The sequence below is a fragment of the Microcebus murinus genome, chromosome 8 (assembly GCF_040939455.1).
Source record: "Microcebus murinus isolate Inina chromosome 8, M.murinus_Inina_mat1.0, whole genome shotgun sequence".
NCBI classification, from domain to species: Eukaryota; Metazoa; Chordata; class Mammalia; order Primates; family Cheirogaleidae; genus Microcebus; species Microcebus murinus.
Window position 1 is genome coordinate 11,486,414 of NC_134111.1, and position 25,767 is coordinate 11,512,180.

Sequence of the window (25,767 nt, forward strand, 5' to 3'; positions counted from 1 at the left end):
CCCCACCTGCCTCCATCCCACCGTGCTAATCACATTCAGGCCAAAGGCAGGGACCGGCTACCTGGCTGCAGCCTAGGGGACATTTTATTTTATTTACAGATGAGCTGTTAACCCTTGAAATGTGGATTCATCTGGAAGCTGTGACAGAAGGAAGGCTAGCCCTGTTTTGGCAGCTCCAGCCCAGAGCTGCACTAGGACTTGCCTTAATTAGCTGTGTCGGTGGGAACGCAGGCTTAGGAGGAGGGCCCCCCAGCGTCCTCCCAGCCCTGCCCTCAGCCTGCCCACCAGAGGGGACTCCTTTCACACGTGTGCGGCCGGGGCCTGGCCGCAGAGAGGACTCAGCTCTGGGCTCCTGTGGAACCTGGCTGGTGTCCTTTACCAAGTGGGGCTCCAAGCAACCATCTTGCACCTGGATTTGCCTTCCCAAGTAACGGTTGACCTCTTGAAAGCAATGACTTTGAACACACATGCTCTTATTCCAACAATATTGCAACTGCTCAAAATCTTTTAAGAGCTTCTCTTTTTGGAATTGCCTTTAAGAATTAGTTTACAACTCACATATTCACACACACGCCCCGAGGTAGACACATAAAAGGAGTCTTGTTATTTTATACCCGAACCTCATTCTTGCTCAGAATAGCATTTCCCAGTTTGATCACTCACCTTATTCATCAGACTTGGCTCAGAAGCCTTTGCACTCCTTCCCAAACTCAGATCCTCCCTAAAGGAGGAAATTTCTCCATCACCGAGGATTTTCAAAAGAATGTGCCACAGGCTCCCACGGCACTTCCAGAAGAGGAGTTCTTAAGGTTTTTTTTTTAAAGCATGGCAGTGTAATTGGAATAAATGTATGAGTTCCCAGGGTGTCTTTTTGAAAGGGGACAAAATACATTTGGATGTGAAAGTTCTAGGTTGGTGAAAATTCCAGTTGTGAAACATTATTGCCACCAAACCTTTGGTAACCCACCCTGCCCCACAATAGCAGCCTGGACCTTGCTTCAGTGGGTGATGGTGAGCTAGTGAACATTTTCAAATGACTATTTGTTCGAATTTCAAGGAAGGTAGGGCAGGCTCCTCAGATGCAAATCAAAAGACTGGCTCTAAGGATATTAAAGGCATGTTGAAATGCCCAGGGTGAGAGAACCTGGCAATTGTTATGTCTTTTACCAAACTCTTTCTACCTGGATCTAAGCCTTTTCCCCCATAATATAGATATGTAGACGACAATGACAAATAAAAATGCATTAGCCCTGAACCATGTTCTGAGAATACATTTCTGGTGACAAAAAGCCTTAATCTGTGTGAAACATGCTTTTTTGTTTTGATTCATTATATATATTTTTATATATAAAACATATACATATAAAAGAGCCCAAGGATGTCCACCCTTTCTTCTAGAAACAAGCACAGTAGAAAAGAGCCGGGCAGGAGGGAGAGTAGAATACTAGCTGATAGGCCCGAGCTTGTGAGATCGATAAATCAAAGGTTCCCGGTGCAATTTTGGGGGAGAGAAGCTGATATTTGACATTTGAGCGATGGCATCAATGGAGTCATCACGGGAAAAGCCAGAGCTCGCTAGGCTAGATGTCCCTACACATAAATTGCTGGTTAGCACTGTTTTATTTTGAATTACATTTGCGGGCACTACCGCCTTTCCAGTGTTATCGAGCCCTGCTGTGGGTGGACTCACTTTACGGAGGGAGAACGCAGTGCCCCAGGGAAGGGATGCGTGGGGTGGGAGAATGCTCAGTGGGGTGGGAGGAGGCACCCAGTGTGGCAGGGAGCCCTGGGCTTGGGCAGAGGGGGTGAAGTGGGGCATGAGTGGATGGGGCCACCTGAGGTGAGGCTGCAGGGACTCCCCTTGGGAGGGGTGTGGTGTGGGGGCAACTTGTCCTGGTGGGCCTGACTACCACCTTGGGCTACCAGGCTGCTCTCTTCGGCTCAGGGAACTGTGCTGGGATGGGGAGGCCTGGTCGGGCAACCAGCTGTGTGACCTTGGGTAGGACTCTTGCTGTCTCTGAGTGTGAGCCTATCATTTGCAAAATGAAGTGCTGGAATTAGCTCTGCAATTTCCTACTTGGGGTCCTTGACAGGAGAACCTGGGTAGGAGGCCTTCATGACAAGTCTCAATATTTGAAGGTGATTGCTGGAAGTGTATCTATATTCTGCTTGCTCAGCATGCCCTGGCCAACCAAATTTGACGTGTCCTTGCTATGGGTTGGAGTAGAGCAGCTCACTGTGCTCACAGACACTGTTTCATGGTACCCCAAAGCTCTGACTGGCAGTTACATGTGTCTTTGATTTATAAAAATGGGAAAAGTGATTTATTATTTAATAAATATTTTTAAAGTAGATAGCATTTATAAGATACCTGGCATATTGTTGGCCCTTAGTAAATGGCAATCATTATTATTAATATTATTGGAGCTAATCTAGTTGGCCAAAGCTTTCAAAATGTGGGCTATAGCAGGGGCATTCCATCCTTGATAGGGAAATGGTTGGGAGCCCTGCTGGGGCTGGCTTGCAAGCCCGTGCAGGAAATAATATGGTCTTGGGCTTCTCTGCTGTGGGTTCCTAGTGCCGCAGGCAGGGTGGGCATGGGGGCTCATGGCAACTCCCAGGCATTGAACCCAGAGAGCAGCGTTTCTAACCCTCCTTTCACCTACAGCCAGTCTGTCTCCTTGGCTCCTTCTTATCCTGGAGCTGGCTCAGGCTGCAGATGGACTGGCTGCCCAGCTCTGGTGGGCAGCATTCTGGGAGTGCCCCAGCAAAGCCTGGGGTCCAGCTGCTCAGCTGATCACTGACAGGGGGTTGCATACTTTGTTGGGGATAGAGATGGGGCTATGGAGAGACCCAAGACTTAGAAGGGACAGTGAGTTTCACGTCTAGTTCATGGAGAGGTTTGGTAGACACTTGCTTGATTGCTTTCTTAGAATTTTATGCCACACATCATAATAAAAATACCATTTATTGATTGTTTCCTATTTGCCCCACACTCTCCTCAGCTATGTGCATGTATTATCTCATCGTGTCCTTATAACAGTTCTTTAGGGTGCACCAGTATTTCCATTTTATGATTTCAGACATTGATGCTCAGAGAGGCTAAGTAACTTTCTAAAGATTACACAGCTAGAGAGTTGCTGAGCTGGAAATTAAAGCCTATACTCTTTCCAAATATTAACAATGCACTTCTAGATGATAAAATGTGCTACAGTATGAAGCAGGCAAACATTAATAAACTGCTGAAGATTTATAGAGTGAATGGTAATCCTGGTGGGCTTCCAGGAAGAGGAGAGTTTTGAGTTGTCTCTTTTTTTTTTTTTTTTTTTTTTTTTTTGAGGCAGAGTCTGGCTTTGTTGCCCAGGCTAGAGTGAGTGCTGTGGCGTCAGCCTAGCTCACAGCAACCTCAAACTCCTGGCTCAAGCAATCCTCCTGCCTCAGCCTCCCAAGTAGCTGGGACTACAGGCATTCGCCACCATGCCCGGCTAATTTTTTGTATATATGTTAGTTGGCCAATTAATTTCTTTCTATTTTTATAGTAGAGACGTGGTCTCGCTCTTGCTCAGGCTGGTTTCGAACTCCTGACCTCAAGCAATCTGCCCACCTCGGCCTCCCAGAGAGCTAGGATTACAGGCGTGAGCCACCGCGCCCGGCCTTGAGTTGTCTCTTGAAGGAGAAAAGGGATAGGGAGCAGGGGATGGAGGCAGAGGGTGTGGACTGGTCCTGGGTGCCATGTGTAAAGGGGAGAGGAGAGTTGGGGTGGTGGTTCTGGGGTGATGGCAAAGGTGAGCCCCTGTGGGAGGTCGGGCTGGGAGTGACGTGATCATAGTCCCTGCTCTGGGGACAGGTGACAGGTGTGTGACCTTGTGTAGGCCCCTATTTCTTTTCCACACCTTTGGGTCTGCTTCTGCTTTGGCCTCCACCGCCCTCCCTGCCGCAGTGGCAGGGGCCGCGGCAGCTCTCCTGCTGCGTAGACGGCAGTCAGGCCCCAGGAGAAACTGGCAAAGGGTTGGCTTCCCTCCCTCCCTTGCTTTCCTCTGCCTTTGGTTCCTTTCTCTCTCCCTCCTTTTTTTCTTTCCTCCTAATATTTGCTTTTTAAACTAGAATTTGAGTAATAATTAAAATGTAGGTTAAAATCCACCCATAGTGTAGTCCCACTTCTCTACTGTGGAGCCGACCTGTGTCCACCACCCTTCTGCTCCTGTCCCTTTGCCCATGTTGTGGTTACACAGTTGTGAACACCGGGCACATACAGCCTTAGGTCTTTTTGTCTCTCTGGAGACATTGGCATGAGAACACGGCTTGTCGGCATTGCCCTTGTGATGACAAAATCATGAGTGGCCACCCAAGTCCCGTGGGGCTGGGGGTGCCCGGACAGGTAGATGCCACCCACTATGGCTGCATTTCTTTTCTAGTTGCTTCATTTCTGGGGACTCCCTTATAGCTGACATTGTCACTGGGGCCATGGGAGGGGAGCAGGGCCTGGGGACTGTGTGGACAGAATGCCAAGGGGTTGGGGCTGCCTGGGGTGAGGGGACAGGGCATAAGCCAGGGACAGGCTGACTGACAAGGTGCCTCTGGTGCCCTATCTGGCAAGGGGAGTCAGCAGAGACCGCGAGCGCGGGATGGGCTGCCCGAGGACGTGGGTGTAGATCAAAGCCCTGCTGGTGACCTTGGGAAGGTCTCTTGACCTCTCTGAGCCTTGGATTCTCCATCTCTAAAGTTGGGTTGCTGATATCTATTTCTTGAAACTGTTACGAGGATTAACTGAGATACTGTTTGTAAAGTGTCTAGCATTCAACACACATTAGTTCCCTCTCCCTCTTTCTCCTTTCAGATGGTCTTGAGCTCCTTGGAGACACTGAGGGACGGAAGCATCTCTCTAGCAGGAGGCCTTGGCCACCGGCCGAGCGAAACGATGGCCAGCCCATTATTCGACAGCTACTCAAGACCCCCGGGATCACGGCACTCACGGTCTGGTCTGGAGAAGACCAGTACACAGGCAAACACAAGGGTAAGAATCTCCTGTAACGGTGAGCACTGTGAGAGGACAGCAGATATTCAGACTGAGGAGTCAGTGGTGATGGCTGAATTGTATATGGAACACCTGGCAGGGCACTTGGAAGGAATGTGGGGCCAGAGGATTTGTCTCAAAGCAGTTTTTGCTTGAGTTGGGTGTTTATTTGGTGGTGGCTTTGGGGGTGAGAGCTATTATGGATTTTATGGCGAGAAGAAGCTAATGTGAGCTCCCCCAAAGCCCATTCCCTGGCGCCAACACTGGGGAGGGGATGATGTGTAAGCCACGTTTTGCGAGATGAGAAGTGATCAGGCGTGTGAAGCTCTGGGGCAGGAGGTTTGTACCCAAGGGCTAGAGTGTTGCACCCATGAGCAGCTGTGGGCCAGGATTTAATTTTCAGTGCATGGTAGTCACTGAAGGGCTTCGAGTAGGGCTGGGATGACGTGATCTGTTTTATGGTTTAAATATTTATACATCATCCTTAGAACTGATAGGAAGAAATTTGTATATAAAAAGAGGAGAATATTTTAGATTAAGTGGCGAGTTTGTGCAGTAGAACTTGTGACCAGGCATATCTGGGAATGTCATGTAGGCTTGGATTCATTGGAGAAATAGGTGTTGAACTGATAGAAGATGAACCCTGATAGTACATGGCCACCACGTTATGACCAATGAGAGACTTGGAGACATGATTAAGAAGGAGGAGACACCCTAGTTGTGACATTTCTGTGACCATGAGGGGAAAAGGGAGAAGCCTGGACAGAGGACAGTGGCTGAGGTGTGGGGGCAGGGATGTCGGGGCAGTGCTCTGTAGGCCACCTGGGCATTGGACATCTCTCTTCCTTCTCCCTGGTTTGCCCTCCCTCCCCCTGGAGTCTATGACCTATGTATCTGTAGACCCCCCAGGCCTCGTGGTGGCATACCTTCTCCCATGGCTTCCATGAGTTTGGTTGGCTTCCACTGTTGGTCCTTTCAAGGGTCCTCCCTGCCCCTTGCCCTATCAAGAAGGACGGGGCCTTCTCAGCAAGGTGGGGTGCATGGGGTGAAGAGCACATGGAACAAGAAGTGCAGCTGGGTGGTTCAGCCCCACTGTGACTCTCTCAGGGTGAGTGTAGGTCCATCAGCTCAGCCAGGTCCGTGAACACATCCAGACGTTTCCACCTGCTCCAGCACATGTACCTTCTTGCCCCCATGCAAACTCCCACCTGCATCACCACACACATGGGCCTGGTGCATCAGACCTGCAGTCCACGGATGCCTGCACATGTTTGCTGACAACCACATGAACCTGTGCATGACACCTCCCCTGCTGGGTTCACATCCCAGCCCCGGACGCAAAAGAGGGCAGGTGCAGAAGAGCCTCTGTGACCAGGGCCCTCTGAGGACCAGGCTGGGCACACATACTGTCCACAGGGCTCACGATGTAAACCCGTTGTTAACTTCCACCCCAGTGCACCAGTGCTTTTGAGACTTCGGCTTATGACCCATTCATGGGTCATGAAAGCAATTTACCAGGTAGCAAACAATTTTTATAAAAAGTGACATAGATAAACTTGAGTAAGATCAGGTAGAAAATATCAGCATATGCCTGCCCCATGCAGTAAGGGCTAGGCAAAACTACGCGAGACTCCTCCCCACCATATGCAGTAGATGTGTTAATATTTATAATATAATTGATATTTATAATATTTATAATATAATTATATATAATATAATTTATAATATAATATAATATTATAAATATAAAATTTATAATATTTATAATATAATTGATTGCAGCGTTAATATTTTTGTTGTTGTTGTTGTTTTAGCTATAGCATGTAGTAAGAAAAAAATGCTTGGCAAGCTGCACAAAGCCGTAGTCTAGCACTGTGATGGGCAGTGGGGAGAAGGCCTTTCCCTTTCCGTGCCCTCAGGGAGCCCGGGCCTGCACCCAGCGGTGGAGTGTGGCCTGGAGGGGCCCTGACGAGGGGCCAGAGGGCTGAGGCTGGTGCTGAGGGAGAGGTTCGGAGGTGCCTATAAACCAGAATGGGCGGGACCCGCGCAGCAGGGGCCGAGGCTCCTTCACAGTTTAGGGTTTGGGCAAATGAGGCCAGGAACTTGTCTCTCGTGGAGGTTGACGGTGAGATTTGTTGCAGACATAATGAGTGTGAGGGCAGGTGGGACTCCTGGTTGGAGACGGCCCTGGGCGGCCTGGGAAGAGTTTAGGGGAGAGTGTGGCCAGATTCGGGGTCTGTCGCCCAGGGTGGGAGTGAGAGTGAGCCTGTGGGTAGGGGTATGGAGGAGAAGAGGCCCAGGAGAGAGCCCCTGGGAATCTGCCAGGAGCAGAGGCGGAGGGGGTAGGGAAGCTGTGACGGACAGATGGGAGGGACAGTGTGCTGCAGGCAGAAGCGGGAGTGGGCGCAGGTGCAAGGGGAGGAGGCATGGCCTGCCGTGTCCTGTGCGGTGCTGAGCTGAGACCCTAACTGGGGAGAAGAACGTACCAGACCTGAAGCACGAGAGAAGAGCTGGGAGCGGAACTTCATGCTGCTGACTCAGTGGGCCAGTGAGCCTCGGAGACCAGCGAGCAGTTTCCACGGTGTGACTCTGAGATGATCAGAGCCATAAAGGAGGAGAGAGACGTGGGGACAGAGGGTGTGTTTAGAGGTGGACGGGCACCGCTGAGACAGCTGGAGACCTGCCTCCCAGCTCGGACCGGCAGGAGGTCCCCTCACCCTCTGTGGGCCTTCTTTCCTGACCTAAAAAGGAACAGGACAGCACTAGAATAATCTCTCGGACCTCTGCCTTCTCTAAAATTCCTTGAGACCATTTGTGAAATGGGGTTAATCATCCTTGCCCTGCTTCCTTCCTCACAGGAGGACCCCTCTAAGAACCATCTAGAACCACCCAGAGCAAAAGTATTAAGATTCTAGTTGTTAATAATTAGGTTCAAAAGGGCCCTCAGGGGCCTGAGCTAGGGAGATAATTGCTGAATTTCCAGTTGCCTTTCTGGAACTACCTTCTCCTTCCTCCTACTTCCTGGCCCCTACCATACCCCATTCTCAGAATCATGGGTGGGAGCTGGTAAAAATTGGGAGGTAGGGCAGAGAGACAGAAACTCATTAATTGGCTGAATAATTGTTGTGCCCTACTGGGTGCAGATCTTCTGTTTGCTGCGATGCTGGGGTTACCATGGAGACCAGGATGCAGGACTGGCCCTGAGGGCTCCCAGCTGCTGGTGCACAGCAGAGCCGCCCCTGGAGCTTTTAAAATCCAGATGCCACCGGCTCCATGCTAGACTTGCCAAACTCAAATCTTCAAAGATGCAGCCATGGCACGGGTCTGCTTAGAAAGCCCTATAGGGGATTTTGTTGCACGTGGAAAGGTGAGGACCACTGAATGGGAATAGAGAATTAGTCCCCTAAGACAGAGTGATAACTGGGAGAAGAAGTGAATGGTAGGAGCTGGGACAGAACTGACGGACACCCAGAGTGGGAGCACCTAAGGCCCCAGGACAGGGTGCTGTCAGGGAAGACCCTGTCAGGGACAGGGACCCTGACAGGTGCTGTCGGGGAAGACTCTGAACGATGCAAAGGCAAGGAGGCTTCCAGCGAGTGGCCGTGTGCCACCTCACAGGCCCCTGCATGTACAGCACGCAGCCTGGGTGGGGAGTGCACCCAGTAGGCAAGTCCACCTGAGAAAGTCCTGCTGGACGACCCTCTCTTTTCACAAGAACTTGGGCCAGCTTCCATCACGAGACTGGATGTGTTCCGTAGGAAACAAGTTCTGGTTAGTCATGGTTCGTGCAAACAAGGGAGGCAATCACATTAATCGGGGTCAGGCTGGGAGGGGGCTTTTCTCAGATTTCAGGAGGGCCAGGCAAGAATGAATGGATTAATAGCAACAGCAGCCATTTATCAAGCCTTCACTGTGGGCCAGCCTCGCCTGCACTGTTGCTGGCCATTGCGGAGCAGGTACCGTTTCCTCCACTTTACTCAGCAGCTCAGAGAGATGGAGTGACTTGCTTAAGGACACACAGCAAGTCAGCGGCAGAGCTAGGACTTGGGTCTCAGTCTCCCCAGGCACAATAGTGGCTGCCTCTGGGAGCTGAATCCCTGACCCATATTTTTGAGAGATCTTGGACAAGTTCCTTACACTCTCCATGTCTCAGTCTCCTCATCTTTAAAGAGGCCAGGCTGATGGAGCCTCACTGGGAGGGCTGTTCCGAGGTCTCAGTGAGCAGTGCCTGCATGTAGTGAGTGCCTGGTTGGTGGCAATGAGAAGGCCACTGCTGTGAATTGAGCACCCTGTACCACCTGCAGGCAACAGGTATGAGGGACTCAGATTTGCCAGTGCTAAGACTGACCACCTCACTCTGAAATTCTGGAATGGATTTTGAGTCTTGACTTCTGGAAACACAGCTGTTGTCTTAGTATCAACCTCCCGGAGGCAGGGGGATTATCCCTTTGACCTTCCTGAGCACCCACTTGCTCAGCCCCGTGGCTGAGGCAGGTGCGGGATTACCAGCCTCCTGTCTTGTCTGGGGTGGCATTAGCCCCATCAGGAGGACAGACTGGCGTGTAAGGCTTTGTGGGACACTGTGATGGAAAAACAAGCTGGGCTGTTGTGGGAGGCTGCTGGCCAAGGGTTACCTGCCCTAGCGGCAGACAGGAGAGCGAGATAAAACTCCGGAAGTGGCAAATTCTCTGCAAGTACTCAGCTGGAAAGCTCCTTTGATGGGATTTCAAAGGCCTGTGTGCAGGGGCAGCCACCGTGCAGGGTGCAGGGTGCAGGGCCTGTTGGAGGCTGCCAGGGCATTGCTGGGGAGCCAGGCACAGCCTTGCAGGCAGAACTGCAGCCCAGCCAGGGAGGCTGGGAATTCCTGCGAAAACGAGCTTGACCGTGGCAGGTGGGGTGTGTATTGGGGGGTGAGGGTATAACATTATGGCAACCCGTCCTTGGAAAGGCCCATCCTGGAAGCCTAGTGAAGCTGTAGGGAAGTGAAAGCTAGGAGACAAAAGGCTGAAAGGGACCATGCCAGTGTCCATGGGCATGGTTCCTGGCTAGGACCAAGACCTCTGCACCTCTGGGCCTGCTGCAGGTGGGAGGGGACCAAGCCCAGGGCAGGCCTGGGTGGCTGGCTGGGTTGGGAGGCTCCTTCTGACAGAGCTTCCTCCATGCTGTGGGCTAAGCCAAAACAAACAAGCCCCCCAAAACCCACAGCTGGTCACTTTTCTCTTGTTAGGGGATCCAGATGGATGGGGTGGATCCAGGGGTGATAATCCAGAAAAACGTCATTTTAACCCACCATGGAAGGCAAAGGTCTTCTAAAATCCCAAATTATTCAGGCTGTGTGGCCACAGTGCCGATTTTTACTCTGCCCATTCAAAATAGTAATGGTTTTCTGCCAGAAGGCCCTGGGGCCATGCTTTCTCAGTACCTGCTGACGTGTAGATGGTGCCCAGGGACTGAAGCCACTGAGCAGCCACTGAGGGCCAAAGGACATTTCAGGTGCCACGGAGGACACCAGGCAACATAGATGAAGGCCACACCCATCAGAGAACAAGAGTGCACACCGCCACGTAGCCACGGTGGTTTAACGTGATCGGTATCGACAGTGATCAACTGAGGCCAGTGTCTGTGAGCAATTAGTGTGTGCAAGACACTGGTCCAGCTTATTTAACTCACGTGCGAATATGGGGTAGGTGGAATTATTCACTCTGTTTTACTAAGGTTTACCAAGATTACTTGGATAACTGCAGAATCATGCTTTGCTGCCCAGTATATGGGTTATGCTCAGGCCTGGGGACATCGAGGGTGGCCTTTGCCCCCATTCATGCTGTGTGTGGACTGTCACCTGAACCCAGGTCTTTCAACCTGATCCACAGGCATTTTCTGCTGGTTCTTAGTGCCTGGGTGTCCTTGGATCCCCCAGGCTCCCTAGGCCCCGTGGCTGGCATCCCGGGCATGCTCTGCCTGCCACCATTTGTATCCTTGCCAGTGTCCCAAGGCCAAGGATGGAGCTGGACTGCAGGGCCTCCTCAGAGAGACCTGAGGTCTGTGGTCAGCACAGCACGGGCCTTGACCCCTGAAGCCACGTGACCTTCCAACCCCCTCTTGCCAGGCCCTATGACGGGTTCAGACCTCCTCAGTGGCTTTGAAACCTTTTAGGCCTTTGTTTAAACAGCATCTTATTCAAAAGCTCCATTCGGCGCCAGGGGCCCTGGTCCGGCCGAGGATGGAGAGCCCCTTGCGGCCTGGCAGCCAGCCCTGTCAGGACACTGTGCAGCCACACCTCAGGCCCCTCGGCTCCTTGGAGCACATCTGAAATCCTTTGGAAACAAAATACCTTTTGAAGTCCTGTCAAGCCCCAGCACCGTGTGATTCAGGCTCCTCAGGGGGACACTTGCCCTGGGGAGAAACCTGGGCACCTAGCAGGGGCGTGCCCCTGGGTCCGGGCCCACGGTGGCTGATGGGCTGTTGTGAGGAATAGGGAGGCTGGAGGTGAGAGGGAGGGGGACGTCATCTGCAACCCTCTGGCCTTGTCTCACGCAGCAAGCCAGTGTTTTTCTCTCTCTTAGGGGTATTGGGTTTAAGAGAAATAGTGCCTGCAGAGCGCTTAGCCTGGTTCCCGGCATGCTGCACGCATGCAGCAACCATGCCTGTTTTTAGCACAGCTCTGCGAGGGGTATGTGAGGCAGGTCTGTGACATTGAGCTCCTGTCCCAGGCAGGGCCAGCTGGCTGTCCACCAGAGCTGCTGTGCCCTCGGGCTGCCCTGCTCGGGCAGCTCCCCGGCCGCCAGCACTCTGACCTGCTCACTTCTCTGTCCCCAGCACCCCCCTTCCCACCCAGGCCAGGGCATTGAAAACATCACCATTTCAACAGAGCATTTGGGTGTCATCGACTTATCTATTTCTAATCCAAAGGAGTGACTCTGAAGGTGGACATGTCTGGCCAGCTCAAAGGGCATGTGAAGGTTATGTTTTGCATAGATTCCAACATCCTTTAAATGATGTCACTGTCTAAGTGACAGGCCTTCGCCATGAGCAGAGGAGGGGGTTTGCTATTTGGTTGGGGACAGGGGTTTTTGACATCAGAAACGTCACTTTTTGGCTGTGGGTTGGGACAGGAGGGAAAAGGAGCTTCTTACACCCAGACTAGGAGCTTCTTTGGGAGGGTGAAGAGGAATTCTTTGACTAAAACAAGCCATTCTCAAAGCCAGGGAAGGAGTTCTTTGTCTCCACGGTAGCTTGCTGGGCACAGGCAAGAACTAGAATTTTCCCAGGGGGGGATGCAGACCAGCCGAGGAAATCGGCATTTGTCCAGAAGAGCACGATGCAGTGCCCGCCATCGCCCAGGTCCCTTGGAGCCTGTAACCTGACCCCACACCCCCAAATCTATATTTTTATGTTATCCAGGTAATTGAAAGCAAAAGTAGATATCTTTCTACATGATTATAGATATTTTGTCTGGTTTATCTTTCAAAATATACAGCATAGATCCAAAGAGTGACTCCAGAGGCAAAGCCGGGCTTCTGTGATGCTCCTCGTGTAAGGGGGTGTGTGGAGGTTGGGCAGGGAAGGCTGAAGTTAAGTGCTGTGCTCGGTGACTCAGATTCCTGTCTGCTTCCTGCCTGAAGCCTTGTGCTCCAAAGGCCAGAGAGTGTTGGGTTTGAACTCAGTCCTGCCACACGGTGGGTGGTGGCAGAGGCTTGCCCAAAAGACAGGGACAACAGTCTGTGGCTCAGGGAAGGCAAGGCCCTTGTGTGAGGGGGAAGCCTTTTGCACCTGTGTCTAGCAGCAGTGCCCAGGAGCAGAGTGGGCGGCAAGACCCCAGACTCAGGGGGATCTGGGAGCTACAGGAAGCGTTCAGACAGGGAGCTTACACAGCATCTAGTCTACCCCTCATCCCACAGGCCAGGAAGCCAAGATTCAGAGCTGAATTTCTGGCAATATGAATTTTAGCAGTTGTAATAAATATCTCTGATTTTTTTTTTTTTTTTTTTTTTTGAGATGGTCTCACTCTGTTGTTGCCCAGGCTGGAGTGCAGTGGGCATCATCATAGCTCCCTGCAACCTCAAACTCCTGGGCTCAAGCAACCCTGCCTTAGCCTCCTACCTCTGATTCTTTAGAAGAATATTGACATCCCCAAACACAATTGTGTTTTATTAAGAAACTGACAGCATGGGACAGGGTTGAAACTAGAATCTAGGCTATAAGAAAGGGCACCCATTGGCCGGGCGCGGTGGCTCACGCCTGTAATCCTAGCTCTTGGGAGGCCGAGGCAGGCGGATTGCTCAAGGTCAGGAGTTCAAAACCAGCCTGAGCAAGAGCGAGACCCCGTCTCTACTATAAATAGAAAGAAATTAATTGGCCAACTGATATATATATATAAAATTAGCCGGGCATGGTGGCTCATGCCTGTAGTCCCAGCTACTCGGGAGGCTGAGGCAGAAGGATCGCTCGAGCCCAGGAGTTTGAGGTTGCTGTGAGCTAGGCTGACGCCACGGCACTCACTCTAGCCTGGACAACAAAGCGAGACTCTGTCTCAAAAAAAAAAAAAAAAAGAAAGGGCACCCAGGGAAAAAAAAAACAAAAGCCATAAACTAAATAAAATGAGAAACTGGGAAAAATGCTTGCAATTCATCACACCAGAAAAGAGCCAAGATCTTTAATATCTAAAGAGCCATTATGAATGAATAAGGAAGGGACCAACAATTCAACGGAAAAATTGATAAAAGGCTACGTATTGCTTATAGGATAGGACATTCATATGGCTTCCAAACATTTGCAAAGTTTCCCAATCTTTCACCCATTTGATTGGCAAAAATCAAACAGTTCCTTATTACCAAGTGTTGCCCAGGGTGTGGGGAAACAGTACATTTACATACTGTCGGTGGAAGTATGAATTGATGGAAAATGATTTGCCCGTAACTATCAAAATGAAAAACACACATTCCCTTGGGCCAGCCATTTTACCTCCAGGGAGTTTTCCTGTGTGTATGTTAGCATGTCTGCAAAGAAACCATGTGTAAGGATATGCACTAAAGCATTGGGAACAGCAAAGGAGTTAAGAGTCTAGTAGTCAAGGAGCTACTGAGCTAGAGGACTTGTTAGATACATTATGGTATATCCATCTAATAAAATATTACATAGCCATTAAAAAGAATGAGACAGCAATATGTATGGGTATTACATAATCCCTAATATATGCCGTCAAGTGAAAAAAAGTAACTGCAGAACAAATGCTGCCATTTGTCTAAACAACAGATGCATGTATGCATGTATGTGCATACATACATGTGCACATATATTTATATATGCAATTGCTCATATATGCACAGATTATCTTTGGAAGGATACATCTACAAAAAGTAGTGGCAGAGACTGCTTCTGGAAAGGAGACTGGGTGGGGGAGGGAGGAAGGCTGGAGGGAGGCTTTTCACTCTGTGGTCTTTTGTCCCTTTTGAATTTTGTATCATGTGCTTATATTCCTGGTTTAAAAAATGATAAGTGTCCAATAAAGCTATCTGAGATTCAGTGAGGAGGGTCTCCCAACCAATCTCACGCTGTAGAGGTGATGTTGTGGGTGGCCCTAGGTGACAGTGGCACCGATGAGGCTGGGGCCTGAGAATGAGGCTTCGGAGGAGGCAGGCTCAGCTGTGAGCCAGAGAAAGTCTGGAGCATGGCAGGTCAGGCCACTTGGAAGGTCTGGGGACCCCCAAATACACTGGAAATAAAACGGAGCATTTGAAGCACCAATGATTCTGAAAACTAATGGCTAATTGGGGCGAACCGCAAGCCCATTTTGGATGATCTGTTTGTCTGACTTCTTCCCCTGTCCCCACCATAAGGTCTGTTGGGACAGGGACGGTCTTGTGTAGCCTTTCGCAGAGTCTGTGCTGACCCGTCTGAGGCAGCAGCATCTGCAGGTGCTTCTGAGGGAGGGGGTGGAGTCAGCTGGCTGCTGGCTTAGGTGGGTGTTACTGACATGGCTGTGTTCTCTGAGGTCAGGTCTACTCGAGCAGGTGGCTTAGCATGGGGTCACGCTGACCTGGGTGTGAGTGTGAGCTCTACAAGTAGGAAGGCTGAAGTGCCAGTTTCTGCCCAGCACAGCAGGCATAATCATATCGGCCTTTCGGGGCTGTCATTAGGCCTGGGCGGGATGACAGGTGCAGCATTCTTGGCCCCTCCTACATGCTCTCGTTGCCTTGGCTCACTAAGGCCATGTGGTTGGACTATGGCAGACGGTTACATTAATTAATGGGCTCTAGGCAGGCAACCTTGGTTTGAATCCCAGCCCTGCAAGTTATAGGCTGTGGGACTTAGGGTAATTTACTTAACCTCTCTGTGTTATGTTGTCTGTAAAATTGGGTTAACGACAGTTCATAGCTCATATAGGGCTGTTGTGAGGATGAAAATGAGGTATATGTAATGCTGTAAAGCACTTAGCATTAAGCTCAACTTGGAGTAAATAATCAATAACATTAGCTATCATTCTCATCATCATTATTATTTACAAACAACTTGATAAATCTAGTTAACCAATTACTGATCTCAAGTTTGGTTACCAGGTTTCTGATTTTTTTTTTTCCGCACGCAGTGAGAGCTGCTGGAATTGGCCTTTCCAACGTGGGCAGCTTATGCTTTCTGGAGATACAGGTCAGGCAAATGGGCAAAATGCACCCAATTAGACTCACCCCGTCTCCCGGGAAACTGCATCCCATCTGGCAGTGCCCGTGTGGGACCAGGTTGGGAAGGAGTCGGGAAGGGCTTATTTCGAAGAAATAAAAAATTCTGCACAGCTCAGAACGCGGGGCGTTTGGAGCAGTGTTAGAAGCAAACAAAAATGAAACCCAGAGGACCTCCGTGGAGGGTAGAGGCAGTGTCTGGATCGCGGGGGAAACTATGAATTTTTCCGAGATCTGAGTACAAAGGAAAGGGAGGCTGCGTCTGGGAAGCTGCAGCATTTTGGCTCTCTTTCCAGGAAAGAAACATTATGGAAATGGGGGGAAAAAGAGAGTGTAGGCAATTGCAGAGGTTGGAGAAACCGGGTCTGAGGGGGCTTAGCCAAGGCAAAAGAATTCCAAAGGGGTGCCAAGGACACCATGGAACCCATTATTGAAATAATGTCAGGATGGAGATTTACTAGAGGAATTTAATAACAAAAATAACTCACTCAGCCTCTCCTCCCAAATTAGATGGTATACCTCCACAGCACGATAATGAGGAGAGGAAATGGATGGGAGATAGTCAATGCAGGATACATATGTCGATTTTTTAAAAATAAGCACAAGCAACATATCCCATAAAAAGGACACACAGACCTAGTGGGGGCCTCCTGCCCCTTGACATTTTATTAGTACTGGGTGTAATCGATTGCTTTTTGATAGGGAGGTTCCATAAAACATGTTTCCGTTCTGTGGACAGACTAGGCTAAAACTCAAAGGAGAAAGCTGCTCCTCCCCAGGCCTGCCTCCTGCTTTTGGGTATTTTTGAGACAGAAGCAGGAAGGGTCCTTCACTGCATGTTCCTGGCATACGTCTGTATACGTCTCTTGCACAGTCACTTCGATCCTGATGTGTTTGCCGGGATAGCACATGGGTTTTCGAAATCGGCTTAACCCAAAAGCCCTGGGCTCCCTGCCTGCGTTCTACTGACTCAGAATTTAGTCGGAGGCCACTTTTCACAGAGCAGGGTGACGCTGGGCCAGACCTCTGGAGGTGTGTGGTCAACTGGGAACTGTGGCCGACCCCAGCAGCACCCAGCCTGGGCCCTTCGCAGCAATCAGAGCCCCCTCAGCCTTGGATCATTCCAGAAGCACAACTGAACCTCAGCACACCCCTGGCATAATAAGAGAAGAAATCAAAACAGGATCTAGGTCCAACCCGAGACTTAATTATGATGATTATTTTTTATTTCGCCACCATGAAATTTCAACCCTAGGATGGCCAAAAGCCGAAGGCCGCACACTCTGGAATCTGAAACCTATTTTGTAAGCACTTCCCTCCCAGCCTCCCAAAGTTTAAATATTAATTTGCCTGTAATTGGCGGAGAAAACAAACAGGCAATTAAAAACGCTACAAAGCTGACTTTCTCCTTCCTCTGCTCTCCCCTCCCTTTTCATTTCGCTGCCGCCTAGAACTGGCTCTAAGACAATGGGACCCCGAGCGGTGTGGAATTCTAAGCCTGGGCTTGCCTTAAAGCTACAATATGGATTTAATTTATATGCAAATGCAAGCAATAAAAAGGCAGACACTGTAGAAATTATAGCCCCCCCCCCACCTTTTCTTAGGAGATGCTCAAACCCTTTCTCTCCTCTTCCAACTAAGACCTAATTATTATTGGTTCCTGCCACCTCCTCCCTCTCCTGCCCACTCTGGGTGTAAACTGGGCCATTTAAGGAAAACACAGAATATTGGGCACAAGAGAAGGCGCATCAGGATAATTTCACAGTCTGACTCCCTCTCTGTCCCCCACCTCTCCCCTTCTTCCTCCTCCCCACTGGCCTGCTGGGCTCTCCTGTTGACCAGTAGAACGCAAAACTGATCAAAGCCAGCCGGAAGCCTTAAGTAGGCCAAAATAGGGGCTAAAGTATGCTAATAGAGGAGCTAAATATACTTTAATCCTGTTATAATACAAGGTAACTTAGAGGCAGGGAAAGGGCCCAGTGGCTTTGGCAGGGGGCGGAGGGGGGCTGGGGACCCCTGTGAACCCTGAATAGAAGTGGCTTCCTATTCTTTCTCTGGCTGGGGGTGGGGTGGGGCCTTCCTCCTCAGATGCTCTCCCCAGCTCCGCCTGCCCCGTTTACTGAGTGTCAACAGTTGGGTGAGCAGGACTTCTCGGCCCTTAGATCAGCATCCTGTGACCTTCCACATTGAAGCGCACACCATTCAGCCAAGCCTTCCAGCTGTTGTCTGAATGATGGGGGCTTTTTCCCCCTCAGAGTAGGGCATGGCTTAGGAGGACACTAGGCAACAGTTTTAAATCATGTCCTCACCACCACCCAGCTCGCCGTGCAGAGCCTGCCTCGGTCTAGCTGCTGAGGACAGATTTCGGGCAGAACAGAGCAGGCCTCAGAAGAGAAGCAGCCTCTCTGCCCAGCCGCAGGGCAAGGGCCTCAAGCAAGCCAGCCCCTGCCTCATTTTAGAGGGTGGGGAGGAGCCCATGGCGCGTGTCTGACGCTCACTGAAGTAGGAGCATGGGTCCTTGGCCCCCCATCTCTCTCTGGGCTCTGGGGCTTGGAGGTTCTGCTGGGGCTTGGGATTCCAGAATGTCAGAGAAGCAGTTCTGGTCGGGTTCTCCCTTCTGGGCTGGTGTGTGGACCCGGACGGTGGCAGAGGAGACTGATGTCATCTCGCAGGCAGCCGACTGCCGGGTATCAGAAGGTTAGAAACAAAGGTGACACCGAGGCCTGCCCCCACCATGGGGCTCTAGTCTGAAGGAGAGTGGGGGAGGTGGTCCTGAATGTCTCCCCGTTAAGGAAAAGTTACATACCGGATATATTAAGTAGTAATGGTGTATTCTGAGTCTGACTGGTTTCATGAGAACATCAGTGTACCCTCCAAAATGCTGAGACAGTGACACGGGCAAACAGAAAGGAATTCAATCCCCACAGAGTATGTTTTGTTTGAATTCAGGCACCGCGCTCTCTCTTTTTCTCTCTCTCTCTCCTTTTCCTCTTCTCTTTTTCATTCTGAGTTCCTCTTCCTCTCTGCCTTCCTCTTTGCACCCCAGAAGCCCCCACTTGAACGCTATAAGCAGCAGGATCCTGCTGACATGGTGTGCTTGTGGGTTGTTGATCGTGCGAAGTTGGCCAGAAAGTGTACGAACAATTAGCTCCGGAAAACCCGGCATTGAGCTAAGAGATTTTTTCTATCTTTGCCCCGTGCCCCTAACCAGGCCTCAGTTTCCTGGTGTGTGAAATGAAGGGGTTGTGCACGGTGGTCCCCAAACTCCTCCACGGGGGTCTCTGAGAGTCCAGGTGGCCGTCTGTCCAGCAGTATCTGCAGCAAACGCACGTGGATTGGAAGGGCTGGGGACACAGCAGGCGCTGAATTCGTGCCTGGTGTCGCTGCATGAACTGCATCACCCAGGAGTGCAGAGAAAAATGGCCTTTTCTGGGGAAAATAACACACAGGCTTCAACGTAAGAGAGACTAGGATTTGATTCTGGCTCCAACACTTCCTGGCATTGTGATTTGGGGCAAAAATCTTAACTTTTTCACACACAAGTTATTTAATCTGCAAAATGGGGGCAAGACTGACAGTCTCCTGGAGTTGTAAGGGTCAGATACCTGTGAAGTTCCTGACATGGCGCTCATGCCAGCCTGTCAAGTACCTACTGAGCATTAGCTCTTGTTACTGCTAAACTGAGGACTCAGGGGCCACTTTTATGTTATCAAAGGAAAAGTCCGTTTCTGTGGTTTCAATACTTATTTATTTCAGCAAGAGGAAAATGCAACTGTCTACCTGAAGCCAGTTCTGAGTGATCCTCTTCCCCCATCCTTTTTTCCTACCTAAGGTGAGGGCATCCGTGTTAAAATCTGGCTTCGGAATTAATGCCGAGGTCCTTGCTCCTGACACTGATCGAAGGTTCTCTCCCATTCTCCTCATCTCTGCTCTGCCTTTGCTTTAAAATATCTTCCTTAAGTCCTGGAGTAAGGCCTTTCTAAGTCTAAAGGGGAAAATAAAAACTATTTGCAAATGTCCCATCCGGCCAATGTAATATTTTCTATTTCTCGCTTGAGTAAAATCCCACCCCCCACAAACAATGAATCCTAAGGAATGAGTCATCATCTCTGTTCTTGCAACAACTCTTACAATGGTTTTAATTATATGGTATTTTTCCAAGTAAACAACCCCACTGAGAGAGAAAACAGCATTACATTTTGCCGAATGAAGTTGGGAACAATCTCAGCACCACCACTGCTGACAACTAACTGGGACCTCGGATACTGCCCTTGTTCTCGTGTGTGTTTTCTCTTAACGGTAGCAACAAGGAAATAAAAACCAGCCCAGAGAGAGGACGAGAGCAACGTAATATGTAACTTCAGTACAGGACTCCAGATCGCAACTGAAATCCAGGAGTTATTTTGGTAACAGTTTTGCTAGGCGAAAAATATGCAAAGATCTTTGTTTCCACCATAAACAAACACAATATTATCCTGACTACGTTATGACCCACAAAACATCCTTAGGTTGACTTCCAAAACGCTGTAGCAAACATATGAATAGTAACAGCCGATTACTGAGCCACTCCTCTTCTTCCTTTATTTAAACTCTTTATGTTCCACACATTCATTAACATTTCCCTGCATGTCTCATTATTATCTCATCAAACATTTATTATTACTTCAAGATAGATAATTAAAATTTTATACAGTTATTTCTCTGTATGACAATCCAATAGATTTCCAGCGCCCCCACCCTCCCCAGCACTCACATGTACCCTGACAATTGGGTCATGAAACTCATGAACTTTCGATTCAATGTGCAGAAAGCATAGGAGCAAAACCTAAAATTCATTTCGAATGGGAGTTTAGTTTCCCGAATAATGGCTCAGTTATTGCAATTATTAAAGAATCAGAGAAAAGAAGTCTCGCAGGACAATCCTTGTTCTTCATCAAATAAATAACTGGACTCCACTGATAATATTATGAGATAGACAAACAATGTACATGAGTGGTTTTAAGGGCTGAACTGGATTTGTTAGAACTGAATACTCCCAGACAGCAGATGCAATAAACTCAAAAAGATTAGCAAAGAATTACTCTCTTTCCAGGATGCATATTACATATAGGATTAGAAACCCTGATATGGATTATATATCACACATATTGCACAGAGCACAGAAGTATCAAATTTATTGAAAAGGGTGAGATCTTTTTTCACTGGAATTTAAGAATGTAGGTTGATTTTCGGCTACTTATAGCTCGGAAGAGAATTTCCGGATGGGAAGAACGTCCAGCCTTAACAAGCCGGTGGCTTCTTGTTTTTCCTGCACTGTTTCCCTGCCTAAATCCGGGCTCCAGGAGAAAAATCATCTGAGACCAAACCCAGCCCTAAGGGGCTTGGCTTGCAATTTATTAAATTGCTTGAATTTGGTTTAGGAGCTACAAATATTTTTGTTTCACTGAAAAATAACCAGTGTGACAAGCTCAAGGAAATTTAGACTGCTGTCATTTTTTTTCCCATAAATATGCAAACCAGAAGGATGTCCATTTAGTCTGTCTAATTAATTAAACAGATTAATGCCACTTACTTTGTGAAAAATACTGGTGCTATACTTCAGTCATTTTAGCCCCAATCCAGAGCAGGGGAAGTCTATGCGTTGCCAACCCACCTCTTCTGAACATGAAAAACATCACTTGGCAAACAACAATTTTTCCCTTTTTGGAGATTTCCACACACAGTCAGTTCAAGTTTCGGCATCATTTCCCAAGAGGACGGCTGCTCTGCACTCACCCTGCAGGGGCAGTGTTGGGGCAGGTGCGGCAGGCACAGCCCAGGGTTCTGAGCTTTGGAAGGAGCCAGAGGGCCTGTGTGGGGATGGGGGAGGGTGGGTGTGAGTGCCCTGTGCCCAGGGTGGGCGTGGGAGGGTTTTTAACAGGCATTCAGGTTGTTCAATGATTGCGTGTAGATACCTGGGTCTATCCTGGGACAGATGGCCAATGCCACCGCTGGCATCGGATGCCCACTTAACCAACATTTAATCTCCTTCAGGCTGTCTGCGTGTCCTTAGTGGCAACCATATAAGTCAGCTACTAGAATGTATTAACATCTAAAATGGGCTGGCTGGTAGAGAAGGACACAGCGGTCTCTGTCCTCAGGGAGCTTTAATTCATTAATTTTCACTGTGCTCTTACTATGTGCTGAGCAAAGGAAAAAGTTAGTGTGCAATGCATACAGCCTCGAATTCCATCTCAAGGTGTTTGGCGCACAGTCTCTGATCCTAGGCAGTCCAAGGCTTTGGAGGGCTCAGGGGCGGACTGGGGGTGGGGGATGGGGTGGTAATGGACCAGAGACGGCATGGTGGGTTGGCTTTAAAGAACACAGAGAATGTTGGACGCCCAGGAGCTGAGCCACAGCTCTATCAGGCCCCTACTGGGCATCTGTATTGTAGCCAAAGCACAGGCTAACTGATGGAGGAGATCTTCTTGCCAACATAGAACATAAACACTCTGCCAGAGGGGCCAGGGTAGAAGTCACCTTGGTAACTCCCACCCTGACAGCAAAGGAGGCACTTGCTCAGAGATGCTGTGTGCAACCAAGTTCAATCCATACCCACCCTTCTGGGTGTCCTTTGCAAAAAGCCATCTCATCCCCTCATCCTTTTTTTCCCCAGCTGTTTTCAGGGTCTTCCTCTTTTGTTCTACAGACTGCAGAGTTTTTTCTTCAGGATGCTCAGGTCTTGGGCCTCAGCCATGCTTCCTCACACTTCAGTGCGCTGGTCTGTGACAGTCTGTGGGCCCTTCTGAGTGACCACCGTAGGGTCTACTGAGGTGATAGACTTCTTTGGGGTGGAGTGGGGGTCACAAGGGAAGTATCCGCCCTCAAAGGCTGTACTTTTGACAGGAGAGATAAAACCCAAAATATGTTGGTGGAGCATCAGTTTGTGTTCCCAGTGAATCTGTGAAGGAGGTATTTTATTATCACCATTTTGGAGAGAAGAAAAGTGAGTTCCCACAGTGGTTTTTAAGCTGCCAAAGTTACACAGAGAGTACTGAGGACCCAGCTCCCTCTTTCGGACATTCAGACGGAGCACTCAGAACACTTTCAGTGTTTGTTTCCATGTCTGTCTGCCACCAATGGCCTGTGGATTTCTTCTAGGACAGGGGTCAAGTTGATTCGTCTGCTGCACACACCTGACACAGATGGCCTTCAGTAAGGATGTGCTGAGTCAAAGGATGGCTCTCCCACTGCCACTGGGGCTAGGAGAGCAGATACTAGAGGCCCAATCATTGTAGGAACAGATCGGTGAAGGCCAGGATAATCTAGCACAGGCACACAGTTTTCAGTTTGCATGTTTCCTTAATTCTCTCTTTGCTGCGGCGGTATTGACCAGTCAGTGAGAAATGCACTTCTTTGCATGCCCAGACACAGCCTAATGCTGAGCAAATCTGAGCTTACCCTCGCCCCTAGCTCCGTTAAATTGGTTTGATCAGCCCGGTGGCCTGGAATGTCTGAAGTCTTGCAAAAGACACAGGGGCGTTTGTTGGTGGGTCTTGCATACACTCCCAAATTTGACATGGCTCGACAGTTGCACAGCTATTTCCGTCTGCTTCCAGCCCCAGCTCTGCCCCACTGCCCAGCCCCATGCCACCAGCATGGAGAGTAAGTATGTCTAGTCAATCCCTTTATACATCATTTAATTTAGAATAAAATCCTGAATTTCATAATGGAGTCAGAGTTCACATCTTGGAAAAGTCAAAAATACCATACAAATGCCAGGTGGGAGGCAATAGGAAATGTGTCCTAGGAAAGTCGGGCTAGTCTGGGCTCAGAATCCCAAAGGTATGATTTTGGACATGTCACTTAACCTCTCTTGAATTTCTGTTTTTTTAATTTTTTTTTTTTTTTTTAAACAGAGTCTCACTCTGTTGTCTGGGCTAGAGTGCAGTAGCATCATCATAGCTCACTGCAACCTCCAACTCCTGGGGTCAAGCAATCCTTCTGCCTCAGCCTCCCCAGTAGCTGGGACTACAGGCATGCACCACCATGCCTGGCTAATTTCTCTATTTTTTTTTTTTTTTGAGAAATTGTAAAGAGAGACAGGGTCTCACTCTTGCTCAGGCTGGTCTCGAACTCCTGAGCTCAAGCAATCTTCGTGTCTCAGCCTCCCAGAGTGCTAGGATTACAGGTGTGAGCCACTGTGCCAGGCTTTTTCTTTCTTTCTTTCTTTCTTTCTTTCTTTTTTAATGAAAGTTAATAGGGGTTTTCCTGAGGGCAAAATGAAATAACTTGTATAGAGCTTGGGATGGAGTGGTACTTGATAAAGCGTTCCTGTTATTATTTTTATTTCCAGTCCTCACATAAATCTAGTGCACATTTCTTACAGCCTGTGTGGCCAAGGACATTTCAGTGTCTCATAACACATTGGATCCTGACATCCTCTGTGGTCATGCTGAAGCTCTGGACGGGCAGTCAGGGGACCGAGGCCAGGCAGGTATTTTCAGTGGGCGAAGGGGGCTGATCAGGAGGCAACAGAGAGTGGCGGGGTCTGTGACAAACTAGTGTGCCCATGCCTTGTCTCATGGGGTGATTCTGACTTACCTCCAGCCAATGCCAGCTATAAATGTGGGCACAGTCTCAGATTTTTAAAAGGAAGTCAGACCTCTTTTTTTTTTTTAAATGTGAAATCAGTTAGTAACTGATTAAGATCTTTTGAAAATGTGGTACAGGCCAACTTGGTGTGGGCCAACACAAACATGTCTATGGGCCAGATATAGATCTCCACTGTGTTCCTCTGGTCCAGAAACACTGCCTTCTACTGAGCAGGCGTGAGGCAGGGTGGAGCTGGGAAAAGCGGGAGCCTGACAGAATCTGCTAGTCACTGCGTCGTGTGTAAAGCGCTATGAAGGTCTACGCCAGCCCTCGGTGGAAGTGGGAACAATGGGATGAGTGTCTAGCACAGTGTCTGGTGCCTAACAGGAATTCAACCAATGTTACTAGTGTTATGTGTTCTAGAGAGGATTTTCCCAAGATCACGTAGATGAGTGATAGCTCTGAGGCCATGTCAATCCTGTTTTCAGGCTTCATTTCAGGGTTAATGCCATTTGTATAATCTTGGCAGCATCACTAAGGTTCTTGGTATAGTCTACTTCTGTCAATATTTTTTGCATTGTTATTTGTTGTTGATACAATTACACTCAAGGAATTTCAGTACCAGAAGGGCCTTTAGAAGTAACCTTGTCCCACCTCCATATTTCATAGAAAAAAAGACCTTGCATGCCACGGAAGTTGAGTGACAGATCCAATGTCCTATAACTAGGTTGCCTGCGCGTCTGCTTTAGTTGTGGATGAATTTGAGGTTCCAGCTCTGTCTTTGCTTTGTCTAGGGTCAGGCTAAGAGCTCCTTTAACAAGGACCAGATGGGAAATATCACATTGTCTGGGTCCAGAGACTAGTGGGTGGTTTCTGCTACTAGCTGTAACCTGAGCGATAAGGCCTGACACGTGGGTGAGATTAGAAATTGGGGACTTGGAGGGGGAAGGAAGGGGAGCTTCTGGGAGGCATGCCTAGGGCAGTTTCGGTCCTGGGAAGAATGAGTCTCTGACTCTTGGAAACTTCCATCTCCCTGCTCCTGATTAATTTTTTTCCACTTTATAATATCCCACACTGTTAGATGTCTGTCTCCTCCCAGTAGAATGTAAGGCCCACAGTGTGTGTTGTGTACGTAACAGTGGCAATGTATGCCCATGTGAGATTAGTCACGTTTGTTTCCTTCCTTCACACAGGGTGTGGAAGGGACCGGTAACTTGTCCACAGTGACACTGCTAAGAAATTATTGGTAGGCCAGAACCAGAAACCAATCCCTTGATTCTAAGCATGGAGTTCAGTCCCCTCATCATTTCACATATACATTCAACAGTCTTGACAATACCACACTGACTGTAGCTTCAGTGCTTGTGGGTGGAAATGAATCTTGGAGCTAAAAACTTGTAACTTAAGAAAAATTCATCAGAGATGCATGGATAGAGTATCATACTGCTTTGATTTGGAGTGATGGACACTGAGATAGAGCTTGTCATTTTGAAATAAAAAATAATT

At 49.0% G+C, this 25,767-nt stretch overlaps 1 protein-coding gene across 1 annotated transcript in view; it reads left to right on the top strand.

Moving 5' to 3' along the window:
• The window catches only part of EN1 (engrailed homeobox 1), a 60,547-nt gene that overhangs the window by 23,739 nt on the left and 11,041 nt on the right, over positions 1 to 25,767 (top strand). Inside the window, exon 3 of the transcript XR_012920536.1 lies at positions 4,838 to 5,014. The gene's annotated coding sequence lies outside the window, so the exon portion shown is untranslated. The remainder of the gene's footprint in view (positions 1 to 4,837; positions 5,015 to 25,767) is intronic.